This window comes from Nycticebus coucang, chromosome 11 (assembly GCF_027406575.1).
Source record: "Nycticebus coucang isolate mNycCou1 chromosome 11, mNycCou1.pri, whole genome shotgun sequence".
NCBI lineage: Eukaryota > Metazoa > Chordata > Mammalia > Primates > Lorisidae > Nycticebus > Nycticebus coucang.
Genome location: NC_069790.1, coordinates 39,156,513 through 39,173,053, shown reverse-complemented (window position 1 = coordinate 39,173,053; position 16,541 = coordinate 39,156,513). Strand labels below are relative to the sequence as shown.

General features: G+C 39.4%; 1 protein-coding gene and 1 pseudogene across 1 annotated transcript in view; both read right to left on the bottom strand.

The window, feature by feature from the left end:
- The window catches only part of MACC1 (MET transcriptional regulator MACC1), a 61,831-nt gene extending 48,780 nt beyond the window's left edge, over positions 1 to 13,051 (bottom strand). The window contains exon 1 of the mRNA XM_053609535.1: positions 12,992 to 13,051. The gene's annotated coding sequence lies outside the window, so the exon portion shown is untranslated. The remainder of the gene's footprint in view (positions 1 to 12,991) is intronic.
- A 1,512-nt stretch (positions 13,052 to 14,563) lies between these two features.
- On the bottom strand, positions 14,564 to 14,696 carry LOC128560445 (uncharacterized; annotated as a pseudogene).
- Between the last annotated feature and the right edge of the window lie 1,845 nt (positions 14,697 to 16,541).

The window sequence follows — 16,541 nt, the reverse complement described above, 5'->3', positions numbered from 1 at the left end:
GAGACAGATTATATGACTTATACAAGTTTTGCATGAGAAAGCTGTGAGTAGAAGGAAAAGTTATTAGCTACTAAGGTAAAACTGTGACCCACAGGTATCAGTTGCCAAGAAGATACCAGGGAAAGACCCTGCTTGCCTTGTTTGAAAGAATGGATGTTTTGGCATCTTGCTGGCCTGAAGCCTGCTCCTCCCTCCAGCACCCACTCCCTAACCACACCCTCCTAACCACAGAGATGCCACCACATGATCTGGAAGCAGTCAGGTCAGAGCCATGCTCTCAAATAAGGATTAGAATGACAGAATACATAAATCTTCAGATGAAATAGAGAGCAGGCAGAGAAAACAGAGCGCTTACTGACATGAAATTAGACACCAGAAGGAACGAAGAAGGATTTACAGAAGTGAGTTAAAGAGGACAAAGGGTGTCATTCAAAACTTTTACAACAGAATTCACTTTGAATACTTACCACCTTTTTTGTTTAAAAAGATTGATTTTTTAAAAAAGAAATACTTTAAAATAACTTTTAAAATTAAACTAAAGACTGAATGTTCTATAAGATGACTTAATAAGAAAATAGTGGGAAGTTACAAAGGTCACAGACCTTGCAAGCCAACTTTAAACATTAATTAAGTTAGCCAAACTCAATACAATTACTAACAAGATAGAGAATAAAGGAAAACATGACCATGTCATTGTGTGTATGCAGACACACACACACACAGGGGTACATACATGTACACTCACTTAAAAAACTGCTAGACAGAACACTACAGGCCCCCACGAGAGCAAAAACACAAACTCAAGAAGGGAAGGGGAGGGCTCAGTAAGCCCCCAACTAACAGGTACAATGCAGGGGTGTATGTCACACGTCCTGGATGAAGGACGCAAATGTACCTCCGACTTTTCCTAACGCATGCAAACAATGTAACCTCATCATATGTACCCTTACATTAATCCGAAATTTCAAAAAAGATAAAAGATTATTAGAAATGGACAGCTGTAAATAAACAGATGAAAGTTGTGTCTTTCACTTAAAAACACTGTTAAGTTATACTTCAAGGTAACAATAAATATTGAAGAAAACACGTGAGGGCATCCAAAGAATGAAGAAGTTACTGAGAGATCTTTGGTATCAGTATTCTCAACCAACTTACCAGTCATGAGAAATCCTGGAAGAGAAAGTAAATGGTTGTACAATTGCAATAGGCAAGACTGTATAGGTTAATCATGGGAAATTTCTAGTTTAGGAAAGGGCCAAATTCAACCCGTGACGTGAGAAACTGATTGATAAAATTACATGAGAGGGGAGCCAAAGGAAAGCATTCGGCCATCCATTCCTAACTCCTTTCTGCCTGAGCCAGGAGAAATGATTTCCTAAGACATTCCTTCCAACACAGCTAGAAACATGGCTGCTGTCCAACCATGGACGTTTGTAAGAGTCAGGTGATACTTTCCTGCCTATCCTGCCATCCACCGGACAAGGCGGAACCAGTAAGGATGCCTTGAGTACCATGGACTGACCAGTGTCCATCCTGATGGGCCCAGCGTCTGTGCCAGGCTTGTTCCTGAATATTTTTAGTGTCATTCTGCATCCAGAAAAGTGTCAACCTATTACCCAAGTATTTGTTCTTCTCTCTTTTAAAAAGTCTTTGAAGATGACTGGGTATTATGCAGTTGGATGCATTTCTATTACTATTGTGGGTTTTTTAATTTAAAGAACACATTCTCAAGTGAGAGAGTGGCACTATGCCATTTGAATTGATTTGAATTGGCGAATCAACTCTAAGGAGGACCTTGACGAGTGCTGGTCAGACCCAGAAGAAAGACTACACAGTCTGAGGTTATAACAAAAGAAAGGGAAGAGCAAAGCAGCAGGGGCAGGCCATCCAGCGTGAGAAGGAAGGTCCTTCAGCCCGGCCACCCTGGGGAATATGGTGTGGTGTTTCTGAAACGGCTTCACCCTGAAATCTGTAGGGAGGGGATGGATGAAGTGCTTCAGATAAAAGGAATATGCTTAAAATGGTATAGAAACCATGGTAAGCAGGACTCATTCAGGAAGCAGCAAGAATTTTGGTTCAGGAAGTCTGAGGCATAGCCATGGGGAGGGGGCAGGGATAGAGGACAGGGGAGTAGAAGAGGAATGAAGCAGAAGAGGGCAGGCAGGGCCTGGCCAGGGCACACCCGTGGGACAGGCTGAGAACGTGAACTTCAGAAGATGCAGAGGAGTTTCAATTAAGGGAACCACGTGATTCAATCTGTGCTATACAATTTAGGAAAAAGGAAAACAAAAGCTGAAGGAGAACCAGAAACAAGGAGAAGGTCAGTGGTCTGAACGAGGACAGCAGCCAGGAGAACGGGCAGAGGTGGGCAGAGCTCACTTTGCTCCTTGTTTTTCACATGTAAGTTCCCCCCAAATTATTAATCACCCCCTTGAGCCTTTGCCTTCAATCCCATCTGACGTTTCATCTTTGAGCTTCAGCTTCCAAGGATGCAAATTGCCAACCTAACTCTCTCAGCCTGTGCACCAGCTGGACCTCCTCCGGCCTCCTCTAAAGGAAGCGAGTTTCAAATCTCATTTACTTGCAATTATCCGTTATTTTTTTTTTCAACTGACCCCTGTATTTTATTTCCCCAATAAAATAGTTATCTCCACACAGCCCTAAGCATTTGATGTGGAGCAATATTTTTATTATGAATTTCATTTATCTTCATTTATAAAAGACAAGAGAAAGCAAGTCTACTCTTTTTTTTTTTAGAGACAGAGTCTCACTTTAAGGCCCTCGGTAGAGTGCCGTGGCCTCACACAGCTCACAGCAACCTCCAACTCCTGGGCTTAAGCGATTCTCCTGCCTCAGCCTCCCGAGCAGCTGGGACTACAGGCACCTGCCACAACGCCCGGCTATTTTTTGGTTGCAGTTTGGCCAGGGCCGGGTTTGAACCCACCACCCTTGGCATATGGGGCCGGCGCCTTACTGACTGAGCCACAGGTGCCTCCAGTCTGTGCATATTCAAGGCAGCTAGTGGTTTCTTAGACAATATACCAAAGTAAAGGGATAATATACATACAATGTAGTTGCTTAACGTTTCATTATTACTATTTAAAACTCTTCCCATTCATAAAAACAATCTTTTAGTGAAATCAACCTCTGTAAATAAACGTTATGGATTGTAAAATGGGAAGTCTTAGAAACAAATACAAGATTCTGTTTCCCACCATGGGTAAAGACATAGAGCTGAGCTTAGTGTCTTCCCCTCAGGGAATTTTAGATTTCAGAATATTCCTCTTTGTATTTTGAAAATAGAGCAAAGTAGATTTTATATTTTTTACTTGTCTCGAGGGTCAACAAATACACTTTAGAGGAAAAAACACAAGACTCGACATCAAAAACTCTGCTCAAGTTTTTCAACCTCTCAGAACTCCAATTCTTACATCTACTAAGTGAGAATAATAATTATTCCTTTTCCACAGTGTTTTGTGACAATTACATGGTTTACCGTCTAAAATAAGAACAAGAAAATTCTTTGAATTCGGAAATGTTTGCTATCTACTCTGTCCAATCAGATCATCAACATCTACAGGTAGCTATAGGAAACTTGAAATCTAGCTAGTTTCACTGAGGAACTGAATTGTTAGTTTTAGTTAATTTTAGTTACTTTAGAATTTTAAAGACCCATGTGGCTAGTGATGACCTTACTGGGAAGCGCAGCTCTAGAGTACTTTTTCAGTTTCAGACATTCCTACATTAAGTTAGTTACTTCTAACTTTACTTTGAAATTTCATAGATTGCCCTTGTTTAAGGATTAGTGTTTTCCTTACATATGAGCAAAGATAGGTATGTAACCATCAATAAAACAATTGGTGATACGAAACAAAACACAAGTATGTTTTTGTCCACACTGTTCTTTTAAAAATATTTTCCCTTGGGAAAGTTTTTTTTTCCAACACCACTGATGAAAATCCCCCTTTGGCACCATGTATCTTCTGGTCATTCTTAGATTAAAAAAGAAAATAAAATTCTGAGGTTTCTTTAAGTTTCAAAATGCTGGTTGATTGGTAAATTTTCATAAGCACCTCAGTCTCCCCAGGTGAAGCTGATCCTTCTGCTCCCCACATCACATGGGTCTATAGCCTCTAATGGGAAGCAGGCCAGTAAATAGGGTGAATCTCCTCTTTTCTCCTTCAAATCTTCCATCCTCCAGCTCCGTAGCTGCTGTGAGTGATGGCTTCAAAGTTGTATATTTCCTATCTTGGGAAGGAGGAGGAGAAATGCAACGGAATGATCTTGCTCTGCTTGTATGATTTAAAGGTGACTTTGACCCTCCTTTACAGACCTGACTAATGTTTAATTCCTTACAGCCGAAGCAGTTTCTGATGAGGAGGAGAAGGGTGTGTGTGTGTGCGTGTGCGTGTGCGTGCGCCCACACATGCACTTTGGGAGATCTTTCAACTGCAATGCCTGTAAAGTGAGTAATGCTTCCAGTTTTCAAGTTACTAAGCCTCCCTGAGCTCTGGTTTCCTAAACGTGCAAAGCTTTCCTGGAATATGCACTGAGGACTCTTCCCTTAGGCTTGAGATGAAAGTGTAGCATCCCTCCTCTCACACCTGTACCTCTCTCTGTATTGGGATAGCCCTTCAAAATCATTCGCAAAAAAATCTCCTCAGGGTTCATTCCCCCTTTAGCTTTCATTGACATCTGGAAGTCAGTGAGGAGCTCAAGATTTTCAAAAATGTTCTCAGCTGGGATTTCCACCAGATACGTCTTTCTAGTATATAAAATAAATTATCTTGGAATCCTGGCTAAATCTTTCAATTTATACCGTATTCCTATGCCAACATGATCTCTGGGCCTCTGACAATAATAAGTAAAGATTGGAAAATTACATAATCATAGCAATTAAATAAAAAGTGGTGCTTTCATAAGCAATACAGCTCCGTCATTAAAATATATTAGGTTAGAAAAAAAGGAAGCCAGACATACTTCCATTTGCATTTTAAAATAGCAAATACAAACACACACATATATATGGATGTACTTTTGATTTAGATTTTTTATTATGTGTTAGAATTACTTCGATTTTTTCTTTATTATATTTGTAAAGTTTATATTTGATTTTGGATACATATTGCAGGCTCTATTTATTGCTTAGTTTTTAAAAATGTGTTTTTCAAGTCTATTTGGGCACAATGTCTCCAAGGTTTTCTTAAATTATCATTTTAAATTTCAGAATATTGCAGGGGTAAACACATTTTGGTTACACAATTTGCTTTTGTACATTTTGAGTCTAAGTTATAAGTGTGCATTTCACCCGGAATAGCCCTGACATTTTAAGACATTTGTGTCTCAATCGAAGTCCAAGTGAAACATACTTCCCCATATATAGGCCAACTTATTTATAACATCAACCTTTTGAAAACTTAATAAAACATTAAAAGTAGAATCAATGAATTTATATTTTTCAGTAAACAGATGAGCTGTAACAAACATACTTTCTTTTCACAGGAGACAACAGAAAAATAGGTTCAGTTACAGGTGTAACTTGAAAACTGTATTCACACTATAAGATTGTAAGCTACATGGAAATAAAGAGGAATTAACCTTACATCTTAAAAATGACATTTTATGCTTTATAATCTAAAACAGTAGCATTTTTACTGCTTTTTCAGTTTATTAAAATTATCCAAAAAAATAAAATAAAATAAATAAAGATAACTCAGTGTGAAGAGATTGCATATTTTCAATTACCAAAAGGTAGTGAGGTCTCTCCTAGCACCCTTATCTGAGGATTTATAGTTAAATTTATGCTGTGGTTGATGAGGAGAAAGTTTTATCAAAAAGTTTGAATATGAACCAATAGCTTCTTTGACATTAATAATTTGTCTTTTTTAGACTGGAAAAAATGGGAAGAGAAAGTCACATCAACTTTTATCTCTGATAAACTTTTATGATATCAAGCCATGTTCAGACTTGATCATAAAATATTCCCTTTAACTTTAGCAAAGAGGAAAAGAAATTGAAGTCTATCTCATAAAATTAAGCAAAGTTAAGTATTTCATTCCATTCTTCATATTTCAAATGAATGTAGAAATTGGAAAAAAAAAAAAAAAAACTCCAAGACAACATAAATCACAGTATTACAGCATTTATTCTTCAAATTTAATTTTCAGGACAAGGCAAGAGTTGGAAAAGCCCAGCCCTACTTCCCTGGTCATTTTCTCCTTGACCTGTTTGATTGTCTCATGACCTCAGCTTTCTAAACTCACCTCCCCCTCTGCTTTCTTGAATTAATATTCCTGTGATTTTCCTGTTACCACTTTGATCATTTGTCCCTGTTTTCTTGAAAGGATCTTCATATGTTACCTGTTTATTTAAATACTCCCAAAGATGTTTTTGTTTCTTCTCACTTTCAGGGATCTCTGTGAGCCGTCCCAGCCTTTCCCAGGATTCCAAATCCCAATATTTAAGGAAAATGCTCAATGGACTTTGTCTCCACCTGAGATCCCTCCCTACCCTGGTGCAGTCCCCATACACCTCAAATCAGCATCTCTCTCCTTTCTTTTCTTCACCAACCAAAATGCCTTTATCTTTTCCTGAACTCTGCCTTTGGTAATGATTTCAGGAGCTTCTTGGTCATTTCAGACTAAAATCTTAGAGCCCTTTTGAACTCCACTGTCTGTCTCCTATGTCACAGCCACCTACCTACTTGGTAAATCCCACTACCACGGTCTCTTTCTATCCGACGCCTTGGCCCTCACCCTGGTTTGCCCTGGTTAGCATCTTTCTAGCATCCTGACCTCCTCTCCTGTCTCCTGCTTTCTTACGTCTTCCTTCCTTAGGCTATTCTGTCAGGGGAGTCACCTTGAGTCCCGGGTGTAATCACGGCATTCTGGTTCCTATTTCTAATGGTACTGATACTGCTCTGGAGAAGACTTCCATCATCACGCAAAGGCAATCTTTCATTCTCATCCGGCTTCCCTGTGATGTGTGCCCCTGTTAACTTCTCTCTTCTTGGAAAGCTTCCCTTCTTGTCCTCACTCACTCCATTAAATTTCTGTTTCTGTTCTTCTATTTCTCTGGCCTCTCCTTTTCCATCTCCACTATGGCTGCTTCTTTCTCTGATTAAACCTTCATATGATTTGTCAAAGGTACCCAGCCTGAACTTCCTACTCTTCTCATGCTATGGGTTTTACTGCCCGAGGACGGCCAGCCATACCCAGGACTGCAGCCACACCTAGGGATTGCCCACTCCCACATCTGTCTATCTCCAACCTATTTGCTCTCCTGACCCCTGGACCCATCTAATTGCTTAATCAGTTTCTCCAAGTGGATGCCTCGGGCATGGCAACGTCTGCCAGCCTCAACCAACTCACCTCTTCTTCCCCACAGACCTGGAAAGGACCAGGACGCCATCATCCATCCAGTGAGATACCTATGTCAGAAACTGGGAGGTGATGAATTTTACCTCCTTCCTGTCCCCCAGGCATGGGGCACTGTCGTCCGCAATCCACTAATTTCTACAAAGGTCAAAATCAAAATCAACATCTCCAAAATCTTCTGCCACCTTCCAGTTGTAATTTCACTTCTTTTGTTCAGGTTCTGGGTTTTTTTGTTGTTTTTTTTTTTACCCTGAAGTCAGTGGGGAATCAGTGGGATTCTTCATGAGGTGAGTAGCAGCATTTATTTATTTGTTCAGTAAACATATATTCTACCTGTGTTTGCTTAGCACTAGGAAACAGGATAAAGGAACAAAGGAGGTCATTGTGCAGTGGAAGTGACAAAATGCAGTATGAGAACTAAGGCAGAGGTTGCCTAGAGGGGGATGCCTAATCTCTGCTGCTGAACTGTGGTCAGCAGAGGGAGGACAGAGACAGGCTGGGGCACTGGATTTCATCTTTTTTTCTGACTTCAAAAGTTGCACATTACTATAGAATATTTGAGAAAAACAATTATACTGACCAAGAATGTACACCTTTAAGTGTTGTGGGTATATCCTGTTAGCTTTTTTTGTACCAATAATAGATCATAAGAATGAACAATTTACAAAAAAGTCATATCTTTTTAGTTCACTGAATTGTACATTACACATTTTCAACATCATTATATATTCTTTTATGATAAAATTTTAAATTGTTCTTTCGTATGTCATAATTTAACCAATCCTGAAAATAGCTATTCCTTCTAATATTTGCTATTGTGAGTAGTGTTGTGTTGCATTTTGTTGTACAAAAATCTTAACTTGTCTCTGATCAATGTCAGATAAATTTCTAGAAATTAAAATATAAGTCAAAATACCCAAACACCTGACTATATCCTATAAGAGAAGAAGTTCTTTTAGAATATTTAACAACAGAGTGTATTGAAACTTACATTTTAGAAGGATCAACCTAAAAATATGGCAAAGGGAGAAAAGATTAAAAGCAGTGGACCCAGCAAGATTAGTACTAAAGTAAATGCCTATTAAATGGAAAAGTCAGTCAATCGTCAACACTGTAGGTTAAGGAACAGAGAAGTTGACTTAAGATCAAATTTTGCCCTACAGTTTAGAGATCAGAGGTTTCCAAGCATATGTGAGGCTTCCTGATGCCACAGTCATCTGGCTTTCTGTTACATCTGGAAAGATTATTTGATTAGAACATTTGAGATAAACAAGTGTGTTGAGAATGGGGAGAAACAGAAACTCTCATTTTGGCTTGGAATACAATGTGGTATAAATGTTTTGGAAAATGATTTCTCAATATCTCATAAAGTTGCAGATACACATGCCCGTGGTTCAGCAAATCTGTCCTAGAAATATTCACTATAATAATTCTTACATTTGTACACTAAAAGGAATATGCTAGAACATCTTATGGTGTTATTTATGATAGCAAAATGCCATGTGGCATGAAAATAAATAAGCTTCACTATAAGAATTGACATGGATTAATCTCAAAAGTATGATGTTGAGAGACAAGTTGCAGGTGAATAATTCATACTTTAATTGTTTATGTAAACTTTTAGACATTTGAAACAGTGCTTCGAATTTATCAATATGGTGGGCAGAGGGAGTGGAAATATAGACTCCAGTGACATCTACAAAGAAAGCACAGTAGTGACCTCTGGGTTTGAAAAGAGGGAATAAGATCAGGAAGGTACTTTTTTTTTAAGCTTTAATGTTTTATTTCTTAAACTGGGAGGTGAGTACACAAGTCTTTCTGATGTCTGTCTTTAAATACCTACTAGGCACTGTATGTTTTCAGGGAACATCTAAATTAAGTGTTTTTTCCAATAGAAAAGAAAACACAAAACTCCTCTACTATATCTGTAAATGAAATCTGGTGTCTGTTTTCCCAGATGGAGATGAAGTTGTTTTTGTTGATTCTGAAGACGGACTCTATAAAGATGCCTCATATCTCTGGCAAGGTAGTGGCCGTAGTAAAAACTCAATTGAAAATAAAATCTTAGGAGGAAAGATTGGTTAGTCTTCACCTTCCCCTCCCCAGGCACTGGAGGATGCTCTTTCTTTAGCTTCCCTCCCTGTAAACTACTCAAGATCCCTGCTTTCTTTGCAGCTGCACATAAAACGCAGCCCCTTCAATTTCCCCTCTTAGTTTCCATGTTTGACGTCCCCTACGTCATTGTTTCCCAGACTTCAGGCATTTTGGTACATCATAGTGGTTTTCTTTATTACCAGTTACCACCTGAACAGTTTTTTACTTAATATTTTCTGTAAATACACTTTCATTTTAGCTCAGATGAATATTTTAAAGGTTAAGTTCTATAAATACCATAAATGAAAGAACTTATGTCTATTGGTAAATAGGAAATAATTCTAAAAATAAATTTTATTTAAAAGGAATAATTAAATTCAACTAAATACTCGTGTCTGCTAAAATCTATTGCTTCCTATGTTATGTAAAGAAATCTTAAATCAAGTGTTCGACTAATTTTTAAGTCATATCAACAACAACAAAATTTATCTTGGAACAACAGAAAGTTAAAAAAAAAAGCAACTTTCTTAAACTGTCACTGTAATATTACTGATTGTTCAGTCCAAGTGCTGCTTAAAATCGTTTAACTTGTGTGTGCAAAATTTGTAAAATGCTGCTGTCCAAGAGATTTTTCATTACCTCTTTCTGCCAATTCCAACTCTGCACATCCTTTAAGGAATGGCAAAGTTCTACCACTTCCTGCAATGTCCTTGGAATTCAGTACATTGTGATTACTCCGTCCTCTGGCACCCTGAGAACACCTCTCTCCCACATTTTGGAAAGTCATTCCATTCTCCACTCTGCTTTTGAATGACTCATATACAAGTTTTCAAGTTTATTTTTTTCTAGTGATTATAGTTTGAGGAAAGGTATTTGGAGGCTTCTTTTTTAATCCCCTGTTACCCAGCATCACACCTTCTAGGATGGGATTAACAGTGACTCCAGGGAAAGCGTGAGTGACAGCCGGATTCACACCTGCTCCCTTTAACTGTTCATGAGTAGCAGCATCGCCTCTGCGCATACGGATCTCCTCCAGGGCTGTGCCTGAGTCCCTCTTCTACAATGCAGGTCCAGCCCAGTGGGAGGACATTGTAGGGTTGCTAGAAATCCTTGTCAAATGAAAAATGAAACTTCCCAGAGAAACTAGACCGTGGACGGCACGCAGCAGCACGGACATGCAGCCCGGTGGGAAGTGTGTGATCGGTATGTTTCCAGCGCTGCCCCAGCTTGCCCTCATCTTCATTCTAACGCTTTCGTGGACTTTGCCAACCTAATCCAGAGAGAGTTTACAGTTCTATGGCATATCACATAAAAACACTCTGCGCACGCATCACAAACACTAGCTGTCATGCCCGTCCATTAGCACCAAATACTGGGAGGGGGGGGGTTTAGTCTTCACTGACATAAGAGCTCATATCTGGTCTTTCAGGAAAAACATTTTCTAAAAATTCAACAAAGGTATGTCTTCCATTTTTAAATTAACATAATTCCAAATTATGTTTTGCCCTTCAAGTTAGTTTCTATGTTTTACGATAAGGTAGTTTGAACAAACTCTGCCTTAATAGTCTTTATGATCTCTAAGACACAGATACAGATATTCTTATTTATAAATTAGCTATAGGGAAGTGAGAAAAACCGAAATAAATAATCAATATATTTGTTTCAAGGTTTCTAAATGAGTTGCAACGAAAGTTGTCAAGTACATTGGAACTAATCATTATGACTTTATAATTTCTAAATCCTGTGCAGAATCCATGAAATCATATTAAAATCACTATTATGAATGAAAGATAATCATGTAAAAGATCAAGACAACTTTAAAAATATACTTAGAATGCATCATTATCATCTAACATTGTTACGTGAAAACCAGACACTAACACAGAAGGGTTAATATCAATCCTGAAATCAGACCCATTCACAGACTTAAGACCCATTTTTTTTTTAATAGGTTCTTCCTTAGTCACCCCAGCTAGAGTGCAGCTCACTACAACCTCAAACTCTTGGGCTCCATTGATCCTCCTGCCTCAGCCTCCCAAGTATCTGGGACTACAGGCCCAAACCACCACACCCAACTAATGTTTCTATTTTTAGTACAGATGAAGTCTTGCTCTTCCTCAGGCTGGTCTTGGAACTCCTGGCCTCAAGCAATTCTCCCACCTCACCCTCCCAAAGTGCTAGAATTACAGACAGGAGCCACCATACTTAGCCAACTTAAGACATGTTTTAAGGAATCAGGAACACCTTAATAAATGGGAGGCATCAGAATTTTCAGGACATGTTATTTGATCTTTTCTTTAATTGTGGTAAAAGACTTATAACTTAAAATTTACCATCTTAACCATTTGTAAGTGAAAATTTTCAATATTATTAAGTATATTTACATTGTTGTGCAAACAATCTCCAGGATGTTTTTATCTTGCAAAACTGAAACTCTATATTCATTAAATGACTCTCATTTCCTCCTCCCCTAAACTCCCATCAACTATTATTCTACTAGTTTGTTTCTGTGAATTTGACTACTGCAGATACTTCATTTATGTAAAATCATGCCATATTTTTTTTTTTTTGGCCTCTTTGATCTGTTTTGGAAGGCTAATGAAACTTTATTAGGATAATGCCAAGTTATCCTCTGTAAGCCATGGTCTACTTAGTGCAATGAACTATGCTAACTTAATTTTATTAACCTAGTGAGGTAGTTTATGCTAATTTTACATATGAGAAAATTGAAGATTTATGAGGTGAAACATCTTATCAAAGGTCACAAATCTGATTAGCAAAGGGGCCACTGAATCCAACTTTATCTGGCTTCAAAATGCACAGTCTTTTCAACACACCTGGAGACTTTTAAAATATTTAAAATTTTCAGAGAACTTCAACCTTCTACATATTTAAAGCAACTCAGAATGGCATAACTTTTGCATTTCAGTTTTAACATTGCATATATTACTCCTTTGTAAAAAAAAAAAAAAAAAAAAAAAATTTTTAGAGATAGGGTCTTGCTCTGTTGCCCAGGCTAGAATATAGCTATGTCACAGATCACTGCAGTCCCAGACTCTTGGGTTCAATGATCCCCCTCAGCCTCCTGAGGAGCTCAAACATAGGCATGCCACCATACCCAGCATTAATTTTTTCTCCTCTTTTTTGTAGAGATGAGGTCTTATTCTTGCTCAGGCTTGTCTGGAACTACTGGTCTCAAGCGATCCTCCCTCTTTGGCCTCCCAAAGAGTTTTGATACAGGTGTGAACCACTGCACCTGTCCTCCTCCTTTTAAAAAAAAGGAATAAACCCCTTTATTCTAAATTATGTCTCAAAGGTATTCTATTCTTGGCCTCAAGGTTTATTCCAATACTTGTATTTCACAAGCCCACAGAACACGAATTATCTTCCCCTTTCCAAGCAGGGCTTGAGAAAGAAGAAGCAGTTACTTTGTTTAATCATTCTGGAAATCATACAACTTCCTGGTGTGTGGTACCTATCAATATTGAAAGGAATATTATTTTTGAAAAAGCAGGACTTACATTTGTGAAAGTGGAGTTCCAGCTTCTTCAGCTTAGGCACATGGTTTTACTGAATGGAAGTCATGCTACGAAAACCAGGTATTTTCCAAACGTGCCTTGCTCTATGTGCAGGCAGGCACCTGCCCTCCTGCCTACCAAGTCAAGTGGGCGGCCCCGAGGCTGCCCAAATAGAAACCTGAAAGGCAAGAGGACTACAATACCCACAATTCAGACTCTTCACCCGAAACCAGGAGAAAAGGGCGATGGCTAGAGTGTCACCATAGGAAGAAAGGGGGGACAGATGGAGAAGGAACAAGAAAGCAAAGTAATTGGGTGTGTGTATCTAAGACCTTTCTGGAAGTATGGCTCTATTTCTAAGAAAGGAAATAGAAGCAGTTTGATGTTTGCCAAGGAGAAAGAAGGCTCCTTCAGTGTCAGCAAGACAAAAAAAAAAAAAAAAAAATCAATCTCTGTGCAAACAAATCCGTCCTGTGGCCTTGGAACCTGCCCCACCAGATTCTTTTTTGGTGACTCAGAAGTGAGGATGCCTCACTGCCTGTGGAACAGGTGACTAAAGACTTTCTAGGTGAGGCCTAGTTTCTCCTACATCTCTCCAACAGCACTGTGGTTGTCACTGAGATACTGAGGGACAGTCAATACAATGGAGACATTTTGACCCTTCATCTTCTAAAATGCTCTGGCTTTTTAAAAATATACTTAAAATGTGCCTTTTAAAATGTAAGCAAAAATGAGCCTTTCTTGATATTTTCTCCCATTTTCCTTTCCGTTTCTGAGTTTCATAGTTTCCTTCTATATTTTCATCATTATTTCCAATTGTTCAAAATTCAAGAAAGAGAAAACTGGGGCAGAGATAATTAATACTTCGAAAGATGAAAAAATACAATAATTGTTTCATTTCTTTACAACAGGCAATAATGTAAAAAAAAAAAAAAGCAGCAACTAAGAAATGTGTTTCTGCATGTGTTCCTGTAGTATCTTTGTCTAGCCTCTTCCTTCCTTCCTGTTAGACACAGCCCAGAAAATGGATTAAAACACACTCTGGCTTAGTCTGGGCTCAGAAATTAAACAGGAGAATTCATCTAAGGTAAGCAAATAACAAAGGAGAAATTTCTTTTGCCTTTTCTGCACTTTCTCTCTTGCCATTCTAGGTATCCCTGCCTCCCTCCTGCTTCCTGAGTGTCACCTGCTCAAGCCACCTAACCCACCAGGAGCCGCATTGAGTTTCCCTTGAGTCATCCCACGAGCCAAACTGAGCTGTTATGTTTCCCTTCATCACAGCTTCCTCAACTCTCCACTAGAACCGAGCTTTCCTTTATGTTGTTTGTATTCCTTCCAAAACAAATGACTCTCTGCTTCCCCCGACTGTATGGATTTTGTTCTTCATATAGTTTCTCTTCCCTGGAAATCCTCTTTTCTCCTCCTTAAATGTTCAGATCTTTCCTTTCTTTCAAAGTGCAATTAAAACACACACACACACACACACACGCAAAGAAGTCCTCCCTGGACTATCTCTGTTTGTTGTTGTTTTTGTTTGTTTGGGGGGGGTTATGTTTTGTTTTTCTTTTAATTCAGTCTCCATAGAGACCATCAAAAATTGCCACTATATTGCAAGCCCTCATGGTGGGGTATTGGGAAAGGTTTTCAATTAGCAATAATCGAGCCTCGGATAAACCTCATTGCTGCAATACTTCCACTGTGCAAAGCTTCTCCCTAATCTCTCTTAATAAGAATTATTCTCTCCCTCCAAATAAATTCTATAATGTTATATCTGGGCCTCTCCTCTCTTAACATGTTTTAAACCTTGTTTCATTTTTTTATTTTCTTACTTTCCTATTTGAAGGCAAGACCTTATTGTATTCCCATCTCACTAAATCGATGATGTATATGCAGATGTTTCTGATAAACAAGTAATGCATGAAATAACTTAAGATGCTAACGCTAAGCTGGACCACCTCTGTCTCTCCCAGAAAACAGTTATCTGTGAAGAACTCTCTAAATACCAGGAATAAGTTCTGTTATCAGAATCCCCCAGGGGTTCCAAAGTCTGGCATACCTTCTATAACCTTTATTTGCAGAAAGGCAAGGTTGTAAATTTAGAATCCAACTCCTGAGAGTCCCTGAAATGGAAGCTCCCATACGTCAGCTGTCATCGTCTCTCCTGATCATTGGCTTTCTAACAGCTTCCTAATGACTGTCCCCCTCAAGTCCTCAGCCCCACAGCTGTCTCTTGGAGACCAGGCCCTGCCCCCTTCTAGGAATTTTTGTTATCAGCACCATTTCTGGACCCCTCACCTATAACCTAATCTTCGCTCCTCCTCTTACACGTTTTAAATCGTTCTTCAGCATTGACCTCCCACCTAGGGAAGGGGGTTCTCTCAGCAGTCACTGGGTCCTCACACCTCTGTTTCCACAGCATTCTCCTGGTCCTCACATGCTCTGCTGCATCTTCTAGCTGTTAGTTGTCGTAGAGCAAAGGAACTTTCTAGATCCTGCTGACCCACGTGATGAGCTTTCTGTACCATCAGACACAAAGTCTGGCTGTTAAAGGCCACTGCTGTCTGGAAAGTCTTCTCAACCCTTCTCTAATCATATCATAAGGACTGTCAGGCCCTTAGCTTTCCTCTGTGAACATCATCAGCTATTTTGAGTTCATCCTCAATCTACGGCTCACTTCCTTAAGAAGGATCACTTCCTTCAGAAAGCCTCTTCTGACCTCTTTGCCCCTTCATTCCCCCTTCCATGTCTCTCTGTACTGATTTATGGAGACTTCTGGATGGGTTGATGTTTTGTGTGTTTTGATCCAAAGTGGTTTTTTCTTTTAATTTTTCCACTGAAGTCATAATCATGATCACTTGAAGCCATGAAGTTTACTTTTACCTGAGAAAAAGAGCAAGATATAGACATATATTATTTCCTGACAGATAGAAAAGGGGTTCGGTGCCCTCTCTACTCCAGTGAGTGGGAAGCAGACAGCAAGAGGCTGAGTGAACTCGGCATCACTGGGTGCCAAGTTTGTGCAGTGTTCCGGCACGGCCTTGCTGCTCAGAGGCCAGAATCAAACCAGGTCCCCCACAGCAGGTGGCCAGTCACCATGCAGAAGGCACTACATCCACTCCAGACCTCTGTCTTTACCCCATATCGTAAATTTACATCTGTTCCCTTACTATACACATGGGTATCACCTTGGTGAGAAATGCGAGGAGAGGAAAACTCAGAGACTGAGAATAATAAAAGACTCAGCCCAAAAAGGCTTAAGTTGAAAGAGACTGTGCTGAGCTCACCTGTTAAGTTAAAGTCTGCTCCTTCGTTCCATCTACACACTTCAGTGGCCACAGCTGGCATAGAAGCTCAACACTCCGGTGAGTCACAGTCCCAGCCACCCTTGCAGATAAGGAAGCGGCAAAGCACTTACGATGGCTGATCAGACACAGCTCTCGGGGACCTGGGATGAGGAGCTAACAGCACAAAGCAGGGACAGAAGACACTTTGGTCTGGGGCTGCCCAAAGGCAGCTGCGCAAACAGTGAGCTGCTCTGGGCGTGACAGGCTGC